The sequence below is a fragment of the Protopterus annectens genome, chromosome 8.part0, assembly GCF_019279795.1.
Source record: "Protopterus annectens isolate FY-2018-M chromosome 8.part0, PAN1.0, whole genome shotgun sequence".
Lineage (NCBI taxonomy): Eukaryota > Metazoa > Chordata > Ceratodontiformes > Protopteridae > Protopterus > Protopterus annectens.
Genome location: NC_056741.1, coordinates 1,213,179,572 through 1,213,201,068, shown reverse-complemented (window position 1 = coordinate 1,213,201,068; position 21,497 = coordinate 1,213,179,572).

Below are 21,497 nucleotides of genomic sequence, written 5' to 3'. Positions count from 1 at the left end.
GGGTCTGGAAGAACGAGTCGAAGGAATCGAAGACGGCGCCGACCTCAAAAGCACAGGAGGTGGAAGCTCCGTCACCGGTTCCAAGACTCTAGGCTCGGTGACAGACAGGAGTTCGACACTCGGCCCCGAAGTCTGTGGAACCGGTGAACGAACCTTAAACGAAGAGCTTGGAGCCGATGACATGGGCTCCGAAGTCTTCGACTCCTTCGAGGATTTAGATGCCTGGTCTGATTTATCAAGAGCCTCTTGAAAAGCAGGCTTCAAAAGAATCTCTGTCCATAAGCTTCCTGCGCCTATCTGTCATGACCCTTCCACTGAAAGAATGACAAATAGAACAGTCTTCTTGCAGATGGAGAGGGCCAAGACAGTAGACACAGGAGCTATGGTTATCTGTGACAGACATTTTCTGCCCACACTGGCACCTCTTGAACCCCGACTTTGCTTTTTCAGACATTTTTAAGCAAAAAACAGTCGGATCAGGTAATTTGTCAAAGCCAGTAAAATTGTTACATAAATATATATACAGTTCTGAACAAACTTGAAAAACAGTCACAGCCAAAAAACACCAAGGATGGTACCAACAAGTTATACTAGTGTTTATTCAAACCCTAGACAAAGCCAATAGCAATCAAAAAGGGCTATTATGATTCACTGCTAGAGTGACTAATCAAATCCAGTAGAATTAGTGGGTGGGGTAGGCCCCGAGGGAAACCTAACTAAAGCTCTATATAATATATATATATATATATATATATATATATATATATATATATATATATATATATATATATATATATAGAAAGTTAAGGAACCCTTGACTCACGCACACACACACACTAATAAGGCTCAAATTCGAAATATCAAAGATTTTTCTAAGAATCCTAGAAAAAAAGGTATCTTATCTGCCAGTTGGTCTGAGCTCATCGAAAACGATGCGAACGTTGCAGCGGCAAACTAGATCTGAGGTAAAGGCAGAGGGAATTGTGGGAAGTAGGTGAGTTGGTTTCGAGCTTTTCCTAGATGCAGAGCTTTGCTAGTGGACGGCTTGGAGCCGAGGATCGGCTCCGACACCCATGTGTAAGAACAAACGGCGAGATTGAACACTCTCACATGCTCTGATTATACACTTTCTCTAGGTACAGGTTCAGTTTAAATACAAATATTACCACAGAAATTCAGTAAAGTCACTAGCTACTTATAGAGCCTCTGCAAAAAAATAGAACAGTCTGTGCAGAATCAGAATTTAGCAGCAGGTCATTCAGTTACACAAAGCGGGGCTATTGCAGTTTACAAGGTTTCCTAAGGTGTCCTAAAGCTATAAGGTAAGTATTATAGCTCTTAATGTAAGAGTCAGTTTACTTAAGTTACAGGGGAAGGAGGCAAACACTCAAGTAGAAAACAGAGCCCTATGGCTGACCAAAATGGTGACCTGCTTAATTACACAGCATTGTAAGTGAAAGCTTAACAAATGCTTTTTGTGTGCAACCTACTCTACTTAAATGCTGAGAGAAACTAATTTTGTTATGGTGGCCAATTGCAGTCCTGTAGACTCCGTTTTGTAGGTAAATGTAGAGTTCAACTTCCTCCAAGTAATGGTATTGCCTCAGTCCTGGATGGGGGTGGCCTTGGCTTGTCAAGGCTTGTGATAGAGCATGAACCCAAATCTATACATTGCTGATGAACACAATGAAAAACGATCTGTGGTATGATTCTTAAGAATCTTGCTTCCATACTCTAGGAATAAGAAGTTATGTACTCACCATAACGTTCCATCTGAGTAGGTGACTTCATTTGGATGCAACCTGTGGGTATCGGATCCGACATCGGATCCGAGCCGGCAGTTCAAAAGCTTTAGGATCCGAGCTCCTCCCTCTACCCATCACCTCTTGCCAAGCCCTGACTGACCTCAGATTGAGTTTGCCCTGTAAATACTAGTATAAAAGATTCCTGGGAAACCAGGACTAATATTTCTAAGAAGGTCAGGGGGATGGAGGGGGGGATGGTTGCATCCAAATGAAGTCACCTACTCAGATGGAACGTTATGGTGAGTACATAACTTCTTAATCTGAAGTAGGCAGACTTCATTTGTCTGCAACCTGTGGGACAGAGTCCCCAGCTACCTAAACCTTGGGCGGCCGTCATGGAAGGATGTTCCGGAGCACCGCAGAGCCAAAGGATGCTCTCCCTCTGGAAACAACATCCACTTTATAATGCGAGATGAAAGTATGAGATGAGGTCCAAGTGGCTGCTGCACAGATATCATCTAATGGCACTCTAGATTTAAAAGCAGCAGACGTGGATACTGCCCTGGTAGAATGCGCTGTAATTCTCTGAGGCGCTGGCCTTCCTGAGGTGTCATAAGCCTGCAAGATACAGTTAGAAATCCACTTCGACAGGGTAACCTTAGAGACTGCCTTACCCCAGTGCGAATTTTGCAAAGGAGACGAACAGTTGATCGGATTTCCTATGACCAGCTGTTCTGTGAATATAGAAGCGCAGCTGCCTGTGAACATCTAAAGAATGTAATTTATATTCTCCTTTGTTTTTATAGTTGGGGAAAAAACTGGCAAGTTAATTGATTGGTTGATATTGGATTCTTAAGAAATCTTCGGTAGAAAGGAAGGATTGGTCCTGAGGAAAACCCTATCCGGAAAAAAGGAAAGATACGGTGGTTTAACGCATAAACCTGGAGTTCAGAAACTCTTCTAGCTGATGTAATGGCTACTAAGAAGGCAGTTTTCCAGGAAAGGTATTTTAAATCCACAGAGGCTGCAGGCTCAAAGGGGGGAGCGGTTAGGGCCTGCAGAACTAGAGATAAGTCCCAAGGTGGAATAGCTTCCTTAACCGGAGGCCTCAAGAGAAATGCACCTTTGAGGAAGGTTTTGCAAATTTTTGCAGCCATGAGAGGTGTTGAGTCAAGACCCACATGGTAATGGGAAATAGCTGCCATCTGTACCTTTACCGTGGAAGAGCTTGCTCCTTGCTGAAAAAGGTCTATCAAGAAGTCCAGTACCGCCGAAAGTGGTGCAGAAAAGGGGTCAAGGTTATTATGTTCTGCCCAAATAGAAAACCTCTTCCATTTGCTTCGATAAACCTTCCTAGTGGAAGGTTTATGGGCCGCCACTAAGATAGCTTTCACGGGTGACGAGATACCGGGAGTCCTTATCAGGGATGGAACTGGAGCAGCCAGGCTGTCAATTTCAGGGTGTGAAGGTTTGGAATTGGAAGCCCTTGAGGATGGGAGATGAGATCCGGGATCGGATCTAGAATCCAGGGAGGATTCACTCTGAGACCACACAAAAGGGAACCAAGGTTGACGAGGCCAGAACAGGGCAATGAGAATCATTTTGCTCCCCAAGCTGTTGGCTTTCTGCAAAAGTTTCTGCATTAGAGGCAGTGGAGGGTAAGCGTAAAGGAGACCGGGAGGCCAAGCATGCCAGGGCATCTCTCGGGGATTCCCCGAATGGGGGAAATAGAGCGAAGAAACTGTCGCATTTGGCGTTTGAGGGAGAAGCAAAAAGATCGCAACAGGGTTGCCCCCAGGCGGCAAAAATCTGCTTCGCTACTAGAGTGTTGAGAGACCATTCGTGAGGGGAAAGAATGGTACGACTGAGCTTGTCCGCTAGGACGTTGGACCTTCCCGGAATGTGCGTTGCCACAAGAAAGCGATTGGTGGAGATTGCCCATTCCCAGACTCTCATGGCCTCTCGACAAAGGGGATAGGACCTGGTTCCCCCCTGTTTGTTGATGTACCAGACTACTGACATGTTGTCCGTCTGGATAGCAATAGACCCTGCAGGGAGAAGGCTGTGTAGTGCTTGCAATGCTAATAGCACCGCCCTCATCTCCAGGACATTTATATGCAGTGAGGTCTCTGAACTGTTCCACGTGCCTTGGACAATTTTGCCCGCTGAATGTCCCCCCCACCCGAGGCGAGAAGCGTCCGTGGTCACCGTGGCTAGGGGGAAAGCAGCACAGAAAGGTCTCCCTGTTAGGAGTTCCGTTGACTGGAGCCACCAAAAAAGGGAGCTCCTGCATGCTTTGCTGATAGCTATCGGGCTGCTGAGAGGGAAGTAAAGCGGGGACCATTGGACCTGGAGGGTCCATTGAAGAATCCGCATGTGAAGTCGAGCATGAAGAAGAAGCAGAATGGCTGCCGCCATTGAACCTAGGGCCCTCAGGACCGAAGCTGCCGTCAGAGCAGGTCGTAAGATGGCCGCGACATGACACCTCAGGTTGGACAGTCGATCCGGGGTGAGGAATGTCCACATTTTTCTTGTGTCCAATCTTCCTCCTATAAAGTCTATAAGCTGTGTGGGATTCAGTGAAGACTTCTCTTTGTTTATGGTGATGCCCAGCCAAGGGGCTATGTGAAGGAAATAGTCCCTGGCCGAGCACAGCAGATGCCTTGATGATGCCTTGAGGAGCCAGTCGTCCAGGTATGGAAACACCTGAATTCCCTGGAGTCTCAGGTGGGCCGCTACCACTGCTAGTACTTTGGTAAACACCCTGGGGGCAGAGGTGAGACCAAAGGGAAGGACCCTGAACTGGTAGTGACTGGCTCCCAGCCGGAAGCGAAGGAACCTCCTGGACCGCCTGTCCATGAGAATGTGGGAGTACGCGTCCTTGAGGTCTATGGAGCACATACAGTCGTTCTGCCGCAAAAGGGGGAGGATAGATTGTAAGGTGACCATCCGGAATTTTTGCTTGGTTACAGACAGGTTCAGTTGCGACAGGTCTAGAATCGGTCTTAAGCCCCCCCCCGTCTTCTTTGGCACCAAGAAGAACCTGGAGTAAAACCTTGATCCGGTCTGATCTCGGGGGACGCGCTGGATGGCTCTTTTTGTTAGCCGCTGCGCGATCTCGATAGCTGCTGCCTCCCTTTGATCGGGTGGTACATCGGGGAGGCTTTGGGATCTGGGAATTCTGTGAAAGGGGATTGAATAGCCTCTGGATATCACCCGAAGCACCCAACGGTCTGACGTGATTGACTCCCATGTTGTCAGGTGCTTCGAAAACCGCCCCCCCCGACCGCCTCCAGAGATGGGCGGCCGGGCAACCCTTCAGGGTTGCTGTGTGGGTCTGTCAGAGAAAGGTTCTCTGCACCCAAAGTTCCTAGGAGCCCCTCAGCCTCTAGCACGGCGACCTCCCTGTCCTCCTCTGCCACGGAAGGACTGGTTGTCCGGAGCAGGTTGGGATTGCTGCGATTTCCGGAACCACATCTTCTTCTGTCCCTTTTGGTTCTTCGAGAAGGACCTCTGGGGAGCTGAGAAGCGGACTCCGACGGCAGACAGCATCTTCCCGTCCTTTTCGCTCTGGCCCAGCGTTTCGCGAACTGTTTTGACAAAAAGGGCAGAACCATCGAAGGGGGCATTCACGAAGGTCGCTTTGAAGGGCTCGGCGAAGTCACAGTGGCGGAGCCAGGCCTGACGCCTCATGACGAGGCCCGCTCCGCTAGCTCTAGCGGCTCCCTCAGTTGCGTGAGAAAGTAGCCGCATAGAAGTATTTGAAACCGCTCTGAGAGTGGCCATACGGGTGGAGTACACGTGTCTGTCCTCCGCCGACATGGACTCTGGGGGGGATGCAGCGTACTCTTTAATCAGGTCTCGTTGCATCCTTATGACATGTGCCATGTAGTTCAGCGCTCTCAAAGAGAAGGTTGCTGAACTAAAGACTCGCTTCCCAATGCGATCCATTGAGCGGGACTCTTTGCTCGGGGGATGCATAGAGGGACTCTCCTGAGCTAACTCCCTCTTTGTGGCTGCAGCCATCATCATGGCATCTACTGGGGGTCCCTTACTCCAATGAGTGCGGTCTGCAGGGGGACTAAGGATACGATCCGGGCGCTTCGGAACAGGCTCAACGGTGTCCGGGTCCTTCCACGCTCTGGTGGCAATAAGGTCCACCAGAGGATTGGCAGGAGGGGACACCCAAGAGGTAGATGGGCCCGCCTCAAATGCCTCCAAGAACACAGACTCGTCTGAGGAGGCCTTGGGGGCAGACCCCGCCCCTGATCCTTAACATTTCCATAATGTCTCCAAATGAGACATCCTCTGGGGGTGATCTTGGGGAGCCCTCCTCTTCATCCAAGTTTGTGTCTTCAGTGATGGACTCAGGGGAGTCCACGTGCCTCCTCTTACACTTGCGCTTGTGAGGCACTTCCTCAGGGGGACTGTCCGAGGAGTCCTCGCCAGCACCCAGATGTTCCAAGGGAACTACTTGGGACATCGAGGTGGGCTGTCCCTGGGACCGGATGATGGGAGCCTGGCCCAACTGCGAGGGAGTGCGGGGTGGAGCCGCGGCAGGGACCGGGGGTCTGGAAGTCCTCAACAGCGCCCTTTCCACCACGTCGAAGGCAGAGGGGGAGCCGACCTCTCTAAGCCCCGAGAGCCGACCCCCACTCGGATCCGACGCATAGATCAGAGCCGGCGCCGAGACTGTTGGATCTGAGAGACCGGTGTGCTCCGACCTAGACGGAGCCGAAGACACACCAGCTCCCTTGGATCCGAGGCTCGGCCCCCCGGCTCCGAGAGGTCGGGTCCGAAGTATCCGAAGCACTCAAGGGATGGATTGGATCCGAGGTGCGCCGACCAATCAGATCCGAACCACCCCCGGATCCAACTCTGCCCGGCTCCGACAGCTCCGAACCCGGGAGTCGGGTCAGAGAAGGAGCTATGGGGACAAAACATGGGGTCGAGGCCCCTCCCGGATGGGGGGGGGGGGGGCAGGCAGGAGCACTCCCATCTGCAACTGGGCCTGGATGAAATGCCTCATCATCCGGTCCATATCCGCTTCAGACATAGAGAAGGTGGATCTCGATGAGGCCACCGAGGCAGACCTAGAATGCCGCCTCGGTGACCTCGAAGTAGGACCAGTCTCCATCTCCTCGGGTTCAGGAGAGAACCGGGGAGAATGAAGACGAGAATGAGGAGAGCTAGAAGCCACAGGAGAGGCCCGCTTAGACGGAGGGGCCGAGACAGAGGTATCGGCCCGTCGTTTGTGGTGCCTCTCCTTGTGCCTTTCTTTCTCTCTCCTGGTCTCCCTATCCTCCGGCTTCTTGGTGGGAGGTTGAGTCCCTGCCGGGGAAAGGGAGACCGCAGCACCCGGGGAGGGCTGCTGACTAGCAGGGGCAGAGGCCGAAGCCGATTCCGGAGGGATAAGTCCCGCCAGAACCAACTTCGACCTCCGCTCCCTTAAAGCCCCGGGGTTGAACCCTGCACATATGGTACAACCAGATGACAGGTGTTCAACCCCCAGACATTTAACGCCAGTGTGGCCATCAGCTGGAGAAAGCTTGTGGCCACACTCGGTACATTTTGAAAATATCACCTTAGGTGCTTCTGCCATGACTACACCCTAACAGGCCTACACTAACACAAACAAACAGACTCAAAGCTACGCAAAACCCGAGAAAAATTAAACTGAAGGGAGGAGAAAAGCCTAAACACACACTCTTAACTAAATTTTTTTAAAGAAAAAGAAATTTTCCTGTCAAAATATTGAAGTGAAATACTTGCTACTAGGAGCTCGTGAAATCCGTTGGCTACTCGAACGCGGCAAATGAAAATCTGAGGTCAGTCAGGGCTTGGCAAGGGGTTATAGGTAGAGGGAGGAGCTAGGAGCTCGGATCCTAAAGCTTTTGAACTGCCGGCTCGGATCCGATGTCGGATCCGATACCCACAGGTTGCAGACAAATGAAGCCTGCCTACTTCAGATCAATTTTTACAATTGATTTTTTACATGCAAAGTGTATATGTACATATTTATATATATTTTTTGATTGCCAAATGGACTAAGGTTTATAGGTTCGTACTAGGCTATCTGCCCTAGGGTATTTATAAGCCTAGTCAGAGTGTGTGTGGCTTTCGCCACCCCTTGGGATGAGAATACTACGCCCATTTAGGGTTTAGTTTACTGTGCCTCTGTCTAGTATTGACACAGAGATGACCCCAGGGATAAACCTACGATCTCTCATCCACTCGTCAAGATTTCTTTTGAAGAGAGTTAGTGAGGGGCTCTGCCTAACATGGACTGGGATTCTGCTCCAGAGTGTAGGGAGCCTCTGGGTTATGAATCTGTCCCTCCAGCATGTCCTATTTATTTCTGTGTTGAGGTTCAAATCTCTTGCTCTCGCGGCTCTGATGGATTTGGATTTTCTGAGGTGGAGCATGTCCATTAATTCCGGATTGGACATGGCCTTGTACGTTAGGCATAGATCACCTCTGAGTAGGCGGTATGCGACTGAACAGAGCTGGAGTTTCTTCAGCCAGGCAGTATATGACATATGTTTGAGACCCTTTATCCTCTTGGTGAGGAACTTTTGGGGTCTTTCCAACTGCTGCAGGTGTCGGGTAAGATGCATCCCAAATGGGGCATTGTACTCAATCATGGGCCTGATAAGAGAAGAGTACAGGGGCACAATGCCCTTTCTTGATCTAGATGTGAATCCCTTCATGATAAGGTGGTCAATATAGAAGGTCTTCTTAACCACCTTGGCAATGTGAGTGTCAAATGAGAGGTTAAGTCAACTTGGGTCCCTAGGTCCCCGATTACCTCTTCCGTACTTAATGGATTACCACCTATGTGGTAATTTGTGGGTACCTTGTTTTTCCCAAAGGGTATGACTATACATTTTCTGGCGTTCAGTTTAAGACCATGGCTCTGGCACCAATTATCCGTTTTTATGAGGCCTCTCTGAAGGATGCTTGTGTCCGCTGGAGTATCAATTATGGCGCCCAGTTTGAAGTCATCTGCGAACTTTGTCAGCCACAATCCTCCTATGTTTGCTTGCATCTCGGAAAAATAAATGCCGAACAAGAGGGGTCCCAGGACTGAGCCCTGCGGGACACCGCTTGTGACTGGCTTAGAGTCTGACATGGCTCCAGCAATTCTGACCTTGTGGGTTCTGTCCTTGAGCCAGTTTGCAACCCATCTTGTGACATATGGGTTTACATTTAAGCTGGTGAGTTTGTCTATGATGCCCGAGTGGGGTATTGTGTCGAAGGCTTTTGCAAGGTCAAGGTAGGCTGTGTGAACTGCCTTGCCCTCATCAATGGCCTTAGTGACTGTTTCAAAAAAGTCAACCAAGTTCAAAAGGCAGGCTCTGCCCCTGACAAAGCCGAATTGGGTAGGATCCAATGTCTGTAGGTCCCCAATGTCTTTGTTTATGAGTTCCATAATGATCCTTTCCATAGCTTTGCAGACCAGGCTCATCAAGCTTATGGGGCGGTAATTTCCAGGGTCCGTAGAAGCACCGCCTTTGTGGAGTGGGACCACTGTTGCTGTACGCCACTCTTTGGGTACGTATCCTGTAGTAAGGCTAAGATTAAACAGCAGCCTTATGTGTGGGTTTAGTTCCTCTTGGAGTTCATGTAGCACGCAGCCCGGGACACCGTCCGGTCCCATTGATGCTGTGTTTTTAGCTTTGGAGAGGGCGGCTCTCACCTGGGCATCTGAGATGTTAGGGAGGCTACACTCTGCTGGGATAGATATTTCTCCTTTTGGGAGGGAGGGGACAGAAAAATTTGCACTGAACCTGTCTGCCAGAATGTTGGCAATGTCTGTGGGTTCAGTGTATTTTGTGTCATTTTGGACCAACTCTGAGCATATCTGGGAGTTTCCACCCAGGTTTCTAACATAGCTACAGAAGGCCTTGTGATTGTCTTTTGTGTCTTTTGCGATTTTTCTCTCAAAGTTGACCTTGGATGATTTTATGAGTGATCGTAGTTTTTTGCTAGTACTGATCAGAGATGCCTTCCCTTTTAAGGATTTTGCTCTGTCATGTAGTAGCTTCCTCCTCCTGTTGTAAAGTTTGTTAATGGCTGGGGTCCACCAGACAGGGTGCCTGCCTTTGGGGGAATGGGTCTTGGTTTTATTAGGGATTGCATGATCCATGCATTCTTGAAAGTGCCCGTAGAAGGCATTTATAAAGGATTCAGCAGTGTGGGTTGCGGTTTCCACTGGCCCAGGGGCCTTGAAGGATACCACTTAAGTCTTAAGAAGTACGAAGTCGGCTTTTGAGAAATTCTTCACTGTGGTCTTTTGTGCAGGGGGTGGGGGCGGGATGTGGATTTCCAGTGAGATTAATTTATGGTCTGATCTCACCAATGAGGGGTATACTTCCGGTGTGGAGCATTTTGTCCCCATGTTTGTGATGATCAGGTCTAGTATATTATCTCCTCTTGTGGGAGTGGTGACTAGTTGTTCCATCGCATTTGAGTTTATGAATTCTAGGAACCTTTGGGATAGGGTGTTAAGGCTTGAGTAATGTTCCCAGTCTATGTTTGGGTAGTTGAAGTCTCCCAATATGATGGTATTTGGAGAGACATTCATACTCTCCAGTGTCTTCAGGAAGGCTGAGTGGGGTTCCTGAGTTTGAGAGGGTGGTCTGTAGCATGATACAAACTGAAGGGCAGTTTTGCCTATGGTTAGTTGCACCTGGATGGCCTTCGATGCTTTGTGCATTGCCACTAACCTGGAGGTGTGGGCATCTTTGAATATGGATACTCCCCCTCCTTTTGTGGTTCGGTCCAAGTTTTGGGGCCGGAAAGCATGATATGAGGTATAACCTGGTAGTGCTTGGGTGCTCTCAGGAGCCTTGAACCAGGTTTCAGTCACTGCACAGACATCGATGTTCTCCATACTGAGGAGGGCTTCGAGAGCATGCATCTTGAGGTTTAGACTTCTGGCATTGAGCAGCATTACCCTTAGTTTTTTTTCACTTGTGTTTTCTAGGGAGGTGGGTTTGTCTTTTGAGCCTTACCTAAAAAAGGCACTATGGGGGTGGCAAGAGCCTTGGCCAATATCCAAAGCCCAGGGGTGACAGGTGCAAGCCATCCCTTGCGAAGCAGCGTGGCTTGTCAAGCATGTCATCCCAAGCAGACAGACATTGGATCCCCTTAGAATGACACCAGTAATCAAGCCATTTGTTAAAGCTGATCATTTTGTCTTTGTACTGTGGCATCATTCTTGGTGAGGGTAAGATGCTGCTCAGGGTCAGGGTCATACCGGCCTGGGCTACATAATCAGAGAGCTCCTCTATGTCTCTTTTCATGTAGTCCAGGGAGGTACGTCTCAGGTCATTCACACCGGCATGGACGATGACTGAGTCATATTTGTACTTGCTATGGAGTGACCTGAGTGCTTGTGTTATGTGGCGGATTCTAGCGCCCGACAGGCAGCTTACTGTAACCTTCTCCTTGTTCAGTCTGGTGAGCGGGACGTCAGTGTGTCTGACTATGGAGTCACCTATTACAAGTGTATCTGGCATGTTGTTTGGCCTTAAGGTCTGTGACTGTTTAGCAGACTGACTTTGTGAATTATGTGTTGCATGTGCTATGTCTTGAGGTAGTGGTCGCTTGGGTGTCTGCTTTGTTTTTGTGGGTTTATGTGTTTGGTTTGCAGTTGTGATAGGTCTATGTGAGACTGGGTTTGTGGTGTGCGTGGTTACCTTCTCCTCCTGACTGGTTTTGCCAGTACTGAGTTGAGAGAGCTCAGCCTCCAGTTTGACCATATAGTTGCATCTCTCACATATAATTGTATTTGTTGGGAGGAGGAGAGGGTTGTCTGTGTACATGAGGCAATTGTAACTTTGCCTCAAGATTCCCAGATTCACCAGCTGTACAGGGGAGGACGCCAGCAACTGACCCTTCGACATGCTAGAATAGTGTAAAGGATTGCTGTGTAACTGAGTCAGAAAGGACATATAGGGAAATGGGTACTCAAGGGGATTTAGGTGAATGAAGTACTTTCTTTTTGTTTGAGTGCTTTATCTGTATAAAAATGCTTTAGGAGCAAGTGCTGGGCTTTTCAGATAGAGAATAGACTGCTTAGATTGCAAGTAGAGTAGTTCTAAGGGAAAAATTGAAGAGCAGACTTTGCAGAGCCAGAAATAGTTTAAACTTCATTAACCGGCGCTGCCCGATGCTGCTCTATGAGCAACTTTGCGCAAATTCGCACTAAAGCGGGCTTTATAGCAGGGGGTTGAAAAGAGCTAGGAAATGGCCCAAAACGGCCAATAAACTACAAGTTGCTGGGCTGGAACCACTCCTTTAGGGACAAATAGGCTGCTCAGTGCTTCCCACTCCCACTGGTGAACAAAGAAGCTTCTTCTTATCCAAATATGGATATGGACAACACAGGAACTATGACACAGCCCAGGGATCAGCAAAATCTGAAGACTGGACTATTCTAGTTCAGTAAAGGCGGGAAAACAAGGATATATATATATATATATATATATATATATATATATATATATATATATATATATATATATACTTGGGTGTGTTAACCTAACAGTTAAATTAAGCAAAAAACAAACTTTTTAAAGTGCAAACAGTTCAGAAGCAAACACAAATACAGTACATCAACTTGCAGAGCTAGTTTAGTAATATGAAAATACTTTTAGGCGAAATACAGTCGAAATACAGCAGTCAAAAAAGAAAGCCAGAAAAAATACTTATAAATCAAAGGAAAGTCACTCTTTCACTATCTGCTGCTTGTAGAACTCTGCAGGACACCACGAGGAGCTGTGCTGAGTCGTATACAAGCGCAAAAGCGTGCTAAAGTGGGCTTTATAGCAGGGGGTTGAAAAGAGCTAGGAAATGATATATTTCCAACCATGTAGTATACTGTCTTGGATAAAATCACAGACTTAATAATCTACTTAATAATCTGGTTAAATAAGAGGTACCACATCATTATAAATTTTATTTAAAGTACATAAGGGTTATGTTGTTATGACAGCTACTAAGTAGGGCAGGACCAGCTCGCATGTCACACTGATGGGGGAAGGGATGTGAATTTAACATGAGTACCATTAACACTTTGTTTTACAGCACAATAAACCACTCCTTTGCCTGATAAAAAGTATATATATATTTAGAAAGCTTGTGAGGAAACTATTACTCTATTTTTGTTTTACTTGAATCGCTTGTCTGTGTACTTAATGAAAGATTTTCTACTGGAAACAGACTGCCTGCCTTGCTTGGATTACTTTTGAATACTTAGTAATTCTGTATAATTATATATTTTTTATTATTTATTTTTTTTACTTAAGACGTGTTTAAGCTCTCTACTCCTACTACTGTTGTCGGATCTGATTAATATACAGTGATTAACTAGAGATATATGGACTGAAAATCTTCCACACAGAGAAGTTTCTTACACTGTTTTGAAATAAGAAGTTATCTGACTTTCCAATTTCCGATGCCCTGTGCAAATAGAAACATAACTGTCTGTGAACATCTAGAAGATGTAAAGTATATTCCCCTTTGTTTTGAAAATTTTGGAAGAACACTGGTAAGTCAATAGATTGATTGAGGTTATTCTCCAAAACCACTTTAGGCAAAAAGAAAGGATTAGTGTGTAAAGAGACTATCCTTGTAAAAAAATAGATATGGAGGCTTGGTGGACAGGGCTTGTAACTCTGAAACCCTCATTGCTGAAGTAATCGCTACTAAAAGGAGTGTTTTCCATGAGAGATATTTTAACTCACAAGTAGCAGACAGTTTAAAGGGGGGGGGGGGGATAAATCTTTAACAACACAAAATTCAAATCCCAAGGTGGAACTGTGTTTCTTACAGAGGGTCGAATCAATGCAGTTCTTCTGAGGAATTCTTTACAAAGTCTGTTTGACATGACTCAAGAACCATTTTCTCCTATATGAAAATTTGAAATTGCTGCTAGCTAAACCTTATTAGTAGCTGCAGTGGCTCATTATTGAACAACTTTGCCAAGAATACTAGAACAGAACATAATGGAGGTGTGACTGGAACTATCTGATTAATATTGGAAAATCTTTCCTATTTATTTTTGTACAATTCTTGTGTAGACGTTTTGTGGGACGATAAAATGTGTTTAACTGGAGAGGAAAGGAGAGGAAACCTGGTGACCATGGGAACTGGAGCAGCCAAGCTGTGAGTCTGAAACTGATTAGACTGAGATGAACCATTCCTGATGGACGAGTCAACAGGTGCAGAGCTGGGTACAGAATCCATGGTCCCTCCAGTACATGAGGCCAAAGAAAGGGAAGCCAGATCTGTCAAGGCCAATAGGGGGCAATTAGGATCATCGTGGTCTCCAATGAACTTGCTTTCTGTAAGACTTTGGGGATTAGAGGTATTGGTGGAAAAGCATAAAGAAGCCCCAGGGGTCCAATCATTAACAAGTCTTTCCCTTGGTGACTCCCTGCAGGAAGGATCAGGGCAAAAATAGCTGCTGCATTTGGCACTGACTGGTGATGCAAAGAGATTGCAGCAAGGCTGGCCCCATTTTAGGAAGATCGCTCCTGCTACTTTTTGACTAAGGGTACCACTCGTGCAGCCATAAAATGGCTCTGCTAAATTTGTCTGCAATCACGTTGGATTCCCCCGGGATGCGCGTTGCTGTGGGAAAGCAGCTGGAGGCTACTGCCCATTGCCAGACCCTTAGGGCTCTTCGACATAGAACATTTATGCAAATGGGCCTCATGTTCTTGCCAGATGCCTTGAACTGTCTTTCCCAGATAATGCACCCCCATCCTATCTAGGAAGCATCCTTGGTCACCGTGGCTTGGGCTGATGGGGACTAAAGGGACAGCCCTGAGACACCAGGGGAGAATTGAGCCACCACTGTTTGTTCGTTTTGCATGAGTTGGTTATCATAACCTTGTATGTCATTAGAAGATTTAGGAATGATCATTGTGTCGAAAGTAACTACTGGAGGATTCTCATGTGAAACTGAGCTAGTGGAATTAGAACTGAAACTGACATTCTCCCTAGAACTTGGAGAACTAGTTTGACAGAAGCCCATTTCTTTCTGTTCAGCATCCTTACATAATATCAAAGGTCAAGTACCCTTTCTTGTGGGAGTTTTGCAGTCATAATTATTGTGTCTATCTGTGGTCCTATGAAAATCAAGGACTGACATGGCTCTATAACAAATTTTTTGTAATTTATGGTAATCCCAGGGAGGAACAAAGTTGTAGAGTGCAGCCCCTGGTTTGCAGCATAAGATGCCTGGCCGAGGCAGTGATGAACCAGTCGTCCAGATACAGAAACACGCAGAATCGTTTGTGTCTCAGGTGAGCTGCAACTACTGCCATACACTTGGTGAGCACTCTGGAGGCTGTAGTGAGACCACAGGGCAGAGCTGGACACTAGAAGTGATTGGCTCCTAGCCGAAAGCGTAGGATATTTCTGGATCACCTGTCCATTAGAATGTGGTAGCATGCATCCTGAAGGTCTATGGAGCACATCCAATTGTCTTTTTCCAGAAATGGAAGCATTGACTGCAGTGTCACCATCCGGAACTTGGACTTTTTGACAAATTTGTTCAGATTGCTGAGATCCAAAATGGGTTTCTAGTCCTCTGTTTTCTTTGGAACTAAAAAGAATCTTGAGTAAGTTCCAGATCACACACGGACTGGACAAAAGACACTCTGCCTGGAAGACATAGCAAAAAAAAAACAAATCCCCCCACCCACCTCCAAATATTCCGAGAATTAAGAAACCACACTTAAAAAAAAAAAAAGTATATAATGATGACAAAGCATTCTACCTGAAGGCACAAGCCACTCGTCATTCCAACCCCAAAAACGTCTGGATAAATATCAACTCAGTCCTTCACCTTGGTAAACCTCAAACTCCTAGCTCTTACCTAATCTCATAGACCAAGACACTGCCTCGCTCCTCAACCAGTTTTTTTATTGATATCATTACCAACCTAACAAATTCAAATCACAACTCCCCTAAAAACACTACTTCATACCACAAACAATAAAACCTAAAAAAAAAATAAGCCAAAAGACCACAAATACAAAAAACAGCAAGCAGATCCAACAGGAAATCCAATGGTGGAAAAGCAATCATCCGACTCCACGGCAATGTGAAACACAAAAATGTGCTGGCAACCATTCACTACTTAGTGAGCTAATTAAAGTCATTCAAAGCTACTCACAAAACAATGCACAGGATGACGCAGGGAATACCATACCCTGTGCACAGAGTAGCCCTAGATCTAGTGGAGTTGTGCTGTTACCACAAGATAAAGGTGTCCACGAGCCCCACCGAGGACTACCTGTTACGCAAGAAGTTAGGGCTGGACCCTCGAACAATAAAGGACAGTACAATACACCCCATCAGAGAGACAATGATTTCACAAAATATCATAATATGGACTTTAACAACTGGTTGAATAAATCATTTTCATATAATAATGTGAGATAACCTGAACATTATAACAATACCACTTACAAAGATAAATGTAAAAACTTTAAAATGCTGCTAACCAAGTATAAAAGCTTGTCAGTGGAAAATTGGTACTTTAGTAAGTGTCTTCATGAAAACATTGTCCCTAAGGGTCTTAGAATTACAAAATTTCTGAATAACATTAATTTTGAAACAGAGAATGTATTATTCAAAGAAGTGTGTGCTTTATTTAATGAATGTGGGTTATCAATAATTAAATTGCTTATGAAACATAATGAAAATAGAATGGAAAAGGATAAGATTATTATTGATAGACTGTATCAGGAAATATCTGAAGATCTGTTGTTTTCGGTGGATGAATACAAAAAAGTATACTTCAGGACTATACAGGATGTTGATGCTACCACATCACGTAATTATAACAGGAAAATTTCAAAACTGAGAAGAGATTTGAAAGACTACGAGTCTAACACTGCCTATAGTGATAACACTTCCTACCACAGAGCACATTATGATCGGGGTGTTAATTATCATATAAATGCACATTATGTTGATCAAACGAAGGTGGGGGAACATGGGGACAACATTGTTGAATACCACAGCCCACAGGTAGAGGGTGACGTATGCAATACAGTTGTTGATTATCAGGAAGGTGGTTATACTAATAATTTCCCTTTAGAGGAATTTGGCCCAAGGAGATCACAGAGGTTAAAAAACAGGATTCCACAGCAACAATCCTATGCTCAGGTGGTGGGGGACTACCGACGCAACAGAAGATAAATACAACTATAGGGGAAGTGGATGTGAATCTTGATCTTGAGGAGATCACAGAGGTTAAAAAACAGGATTCCACAGCAACAATCCTATGCTCAGGTGGTGGGGGACTACCGACGCAACAGAAGATAAATACAACTATAGGGGAAGTGGATGTGAATCTTGATCTTGTTTCACAATGTTCTTATATAGATAATGAAGGTGGAAGCGAGCAAGTTAATTCTATTATTTGTTCATCCAATGACTTTAATATTTTTACTTTTACAGGAATGGTGATTGATGCCACTTTTTTAAACTTTTTACTAAAGGTTTTACTTTTGTGCCATACCAAATACCCAGTATTAGTAATATTTTACTGGATATAAAACTTTTTACAAGAAGGTTGAATTTCTCAGTCATTTTTAAAGATACAGAAAGTGTAAATGAGTCTAGGTGTTTAAAAAGACGTAGTACTTATAACCCACCACTTCAACACGACATTCAGAGTTTTGAGAATGTCCTCTGTAGTGTTATTAGAAGCAACTATCCCCGAAACAATAACACAAAGGTGACTAATTTAACTCATGAAGAAAAGGAGCTTCTTAAATTACTAAAAGAGAATAACAAAATTAGAATTATGAAACCTGACAAGGGGGGAGGCATGGCCATCATGGACCAATGGGATTATACCAGAAGAATGCTGAATATACTCAATAACAGTAAGAGTTATACTACGGTATCGAAAAATGAAATAAATATTTCTTACCAAAAAATAGATTATATTATAGAGGACAATTTACTGCAAGGCCTTTATGATAAAGACCTATACGAATTTTTTAAAGTTAGCAAACCAGTTATACCAGCGATCTTCGGAACCCCCAAAATTCACAAATGTGTAAATGATCCCCCCATGAGACCTATCGTGTCAGCACAAGGCTCAAAAACACAACCATTAGCAATATACATCGACATTAAGTTAAAAGGATATCACTTGAAATACCAGCACATATTAATTGATTCATGGGACTTACTAAGTAAAATAAACAATGAGAGTTACAATGACAAGATTATTTTTATAACTATTGATGTCAAAGATCTTTTTACGGTGATACCCCATGTAAATGGTTTAGAATGGTTTGAGAAAACACTTATAGAAATGGACTTTTTAGAACCCGAAGAATTCTGTATTATACTTGAAAACATGGAATTGGTACTAAGGAATAACTATATTTACTTTCAGGGAGAATATTATCACCAAATTGAAGGGGTAGCAATGGGAGCAGCTTGTGCTCCCATTTATGCAAATATCGTCATGCTTTACTGGGAAAAGAACTGTTTTCACATCGGAATATTACCAGCATATACATAGCTACTATAGATTTTTGGATGATATTCTTATTTTATGGAAAGGTCCTGAAAAAGATATTTATAATTTTATTGAATACATTAATAAGAGTACATCATTCCTTAGTTTTACACATGAGGTTCAAAAGAATGTTATTCACTACTTGGATGTTAAATTAATGAAAGATGAAATAACAAAAAGATACACATCTGCTATTTATCGGAAAGAGAATTTCTCAAATGCATATTTACATTTCAAAAGTGATCACCCTCTTGTATTGAAAAAGAATGTTGTAAAAGGACAGATTATTAGGGTTTCTAGAATGACAAGTGAAGAGGAAGAGTTTTTAAAAGAATTAAATACACTGAATAACATGTTTTTACAAAGAGGTTATCCATGTGATTTGATTGATGACACAAAAAAGTGGGTAATAACACATAGGAGCACTAGATATGCCCCACTACTTAGTTGTGGTTTACCGAACAGTAACACACTAATTAGAAACGAGACTAACATGTCAGATAATGAAGGGAGAAATGGGAGTCAAATGAAAAACACTCCATATTTGACCCTAACCTACCACAACAATATTGAATGGCTCAGGAGATGTATTAACAGTGTATGGGAAATGTTCAAAGCAATACCTACGAGAGTGATGTTTTTTAAGAATAAATTAACCTACAGTTATAGGAGAAATAATAATTTAAAAAATATATTAGAATATGGAAAGGATGGACCTAGCTATGGTAGTTATTCTACTACTAGTAACAAGAGGGAGACTTGTGGTCTGTGGCAGTCTCTGGATCCGTTTGAGCTTTTTATTTCTGGTTTGGTATTGAGCGGAGGTTGGCCGTTGCTCTTTACTGGTGTTGAGACTTTTAGGTGTAACAGATGTCCTCAATGTCCCTTTATAGCAGGTGAGAAGTCGATAAATCTGCCTAGTTTACGAACTACCCTAAAAGCAAGTAAATACAGTAGTTGTTACACAAAAGACCTGGTTTACTTGGCATATTGCAAATTCTGTTGGTGCTTCTACGTAGGGAAAACAGACACCTACGTAGAAGAATATATGAACACATCAGAGATATTAATCGTAAGAATGTAAACAATGCATTATACAGGCATTCTATTGTATGTTCTAATGCCAATTTTAAATTCTTGGTCCTGGAAATTGTTGAGCCTCCTGATAGAGGGGGCGATTGGGAAACTAAACTGGCATATAGGGAAATGATATGGCAGCTTAGATTAGATGCGTGCAATGGTAAAGGGCTGAATGATTGTATATCTATTACACCTACATTAAAATTATTGGCTTCTGATCCAAAGAAACATACCTACACACTATAATACCACTTTTCCTCCTTTTGTACTAGGAGGTTACTTTTCAATTTTTTTCATACACGGTTTTATTACTTAATTATTTTATATTTTTCATACATATTATTTATTCAACATATAAATTATATATACTCACAACCTTTTGCACATATTTCACACCATCTTTTTATACCATCTTGTCATTTTACAACATTACATTGTTTCATACATTAACTATTTATTTGATACTATATTATGTTTCAACATACATATACATATAGATCCTAGTTATATTAGTATGTAATTTATATATAAATATATACATATAAATTTATCTACATGACTATCCATTCATCTATATATATATATATATATATATACACACACACACACACACACACACACACACACACACACACACACACACACACACACACACACACACACACAACAGTTATATTTATTTACATTTATATTTATATTTATTCTTACTAGTATAGATGTACACACACCCAAAATTGTATTATAACATTTTTAAATACTATGCTACGATCATGCCATTGTTTTATTTATTTAATTATAAATTTTAAGAATTTTATACATTTTTACATATTTATATATCAAATATTTGGCATTGTGAATGTGGATGGCACCTCAATAACATTGCTCCTTTCTTTTCATCATATACCTGTATTAACACATAAGAAAACAGCAGATACGAGTGGTTTTTACTCATTTTTAACCTACCACGTTACACCTTTAAGGGCTTTAGAGATACAACAGTTTATAAATTTTGATTAATTGTGATTAACGTAATTGTGATTAACTTAACTGTGACTAATTGTATTTATTAGTGTGTATATAAAAGTGGCGCCTTTTTCTTGTTTTAATTGATTCTGAAGAGGTCTCCAGGGTGGAGACGAAAGCGCTCAATCCTTGTGGTTTGTAACCTGATGTGGATTTATTAAACATTTTTGTGTTTCACGTTGCCGTGGAGTCGGATGATTGCTTTTCCACCATTGGATCTGCTTGCTGGTTTTTGTAAACAATAAAACCTGCTTCTCTTTCAACTCTGTCCCAACCTCCTACATAAATCTTCTCCTTCTAAAACTTAAACCCTGCTCTCCCTCCATTGATAATCTACCTCCCCACTTTCTCAAACTAGCAGCAAGTGCTATTGCCTACCCATTCTCTATACCTATTAATAGATCCATTAAGAAGCTACTGTACCCAACATTTGGAAGTCTTTCTATGTGATTCCCCTTCACAAGACTTTTCAAAAGCACATGGTATCACACCTTAAGCTATTAAACAAACTGGCTAGTTTAAATATTTCCACTTCAACCCTCTCTTGGTTCTCCAGCTATGTAACAGACAGACTACAATCTGTCAAATGGCAATCCTCTTGCTCTACTTTCCTACCCATACACACTGGCGTACCACAAGGCTCCATTTTCAGACCCCTTCTTTTTAACATTTTTACCAATGACCTTCATTCTTCCATTTCCCACTCTTCCCTCATACAATACGCGGAAGACTCTACTCTGAACACATGCTCAAACTCTGTCTCACAACTTCAGACTCAAACACAACAATCCTTCTTGTCAGCTGAAAGCTGGCTAAATGCGAATCAGCTTTTTTTGAATCCTAAAAAAACAAAACTTCTTCTCTTTCTCCTCAAGGCCTGTGACCATCTTAATGTCTCCTTCTGCATTTTTTTCATAAACAATACCATCATTAATGTTGAAACTCATACAAAATTACTAGGAATGACAATTGATGACCAGCTAAAATTTGACTCGCATCCAGAAGTCAATTAAGAAAACAAATCAAAAACTTGGTCTCTTGCATTGTAACAAAAAGGTCCTATCTCCCGATTCCAGACTCTCCCT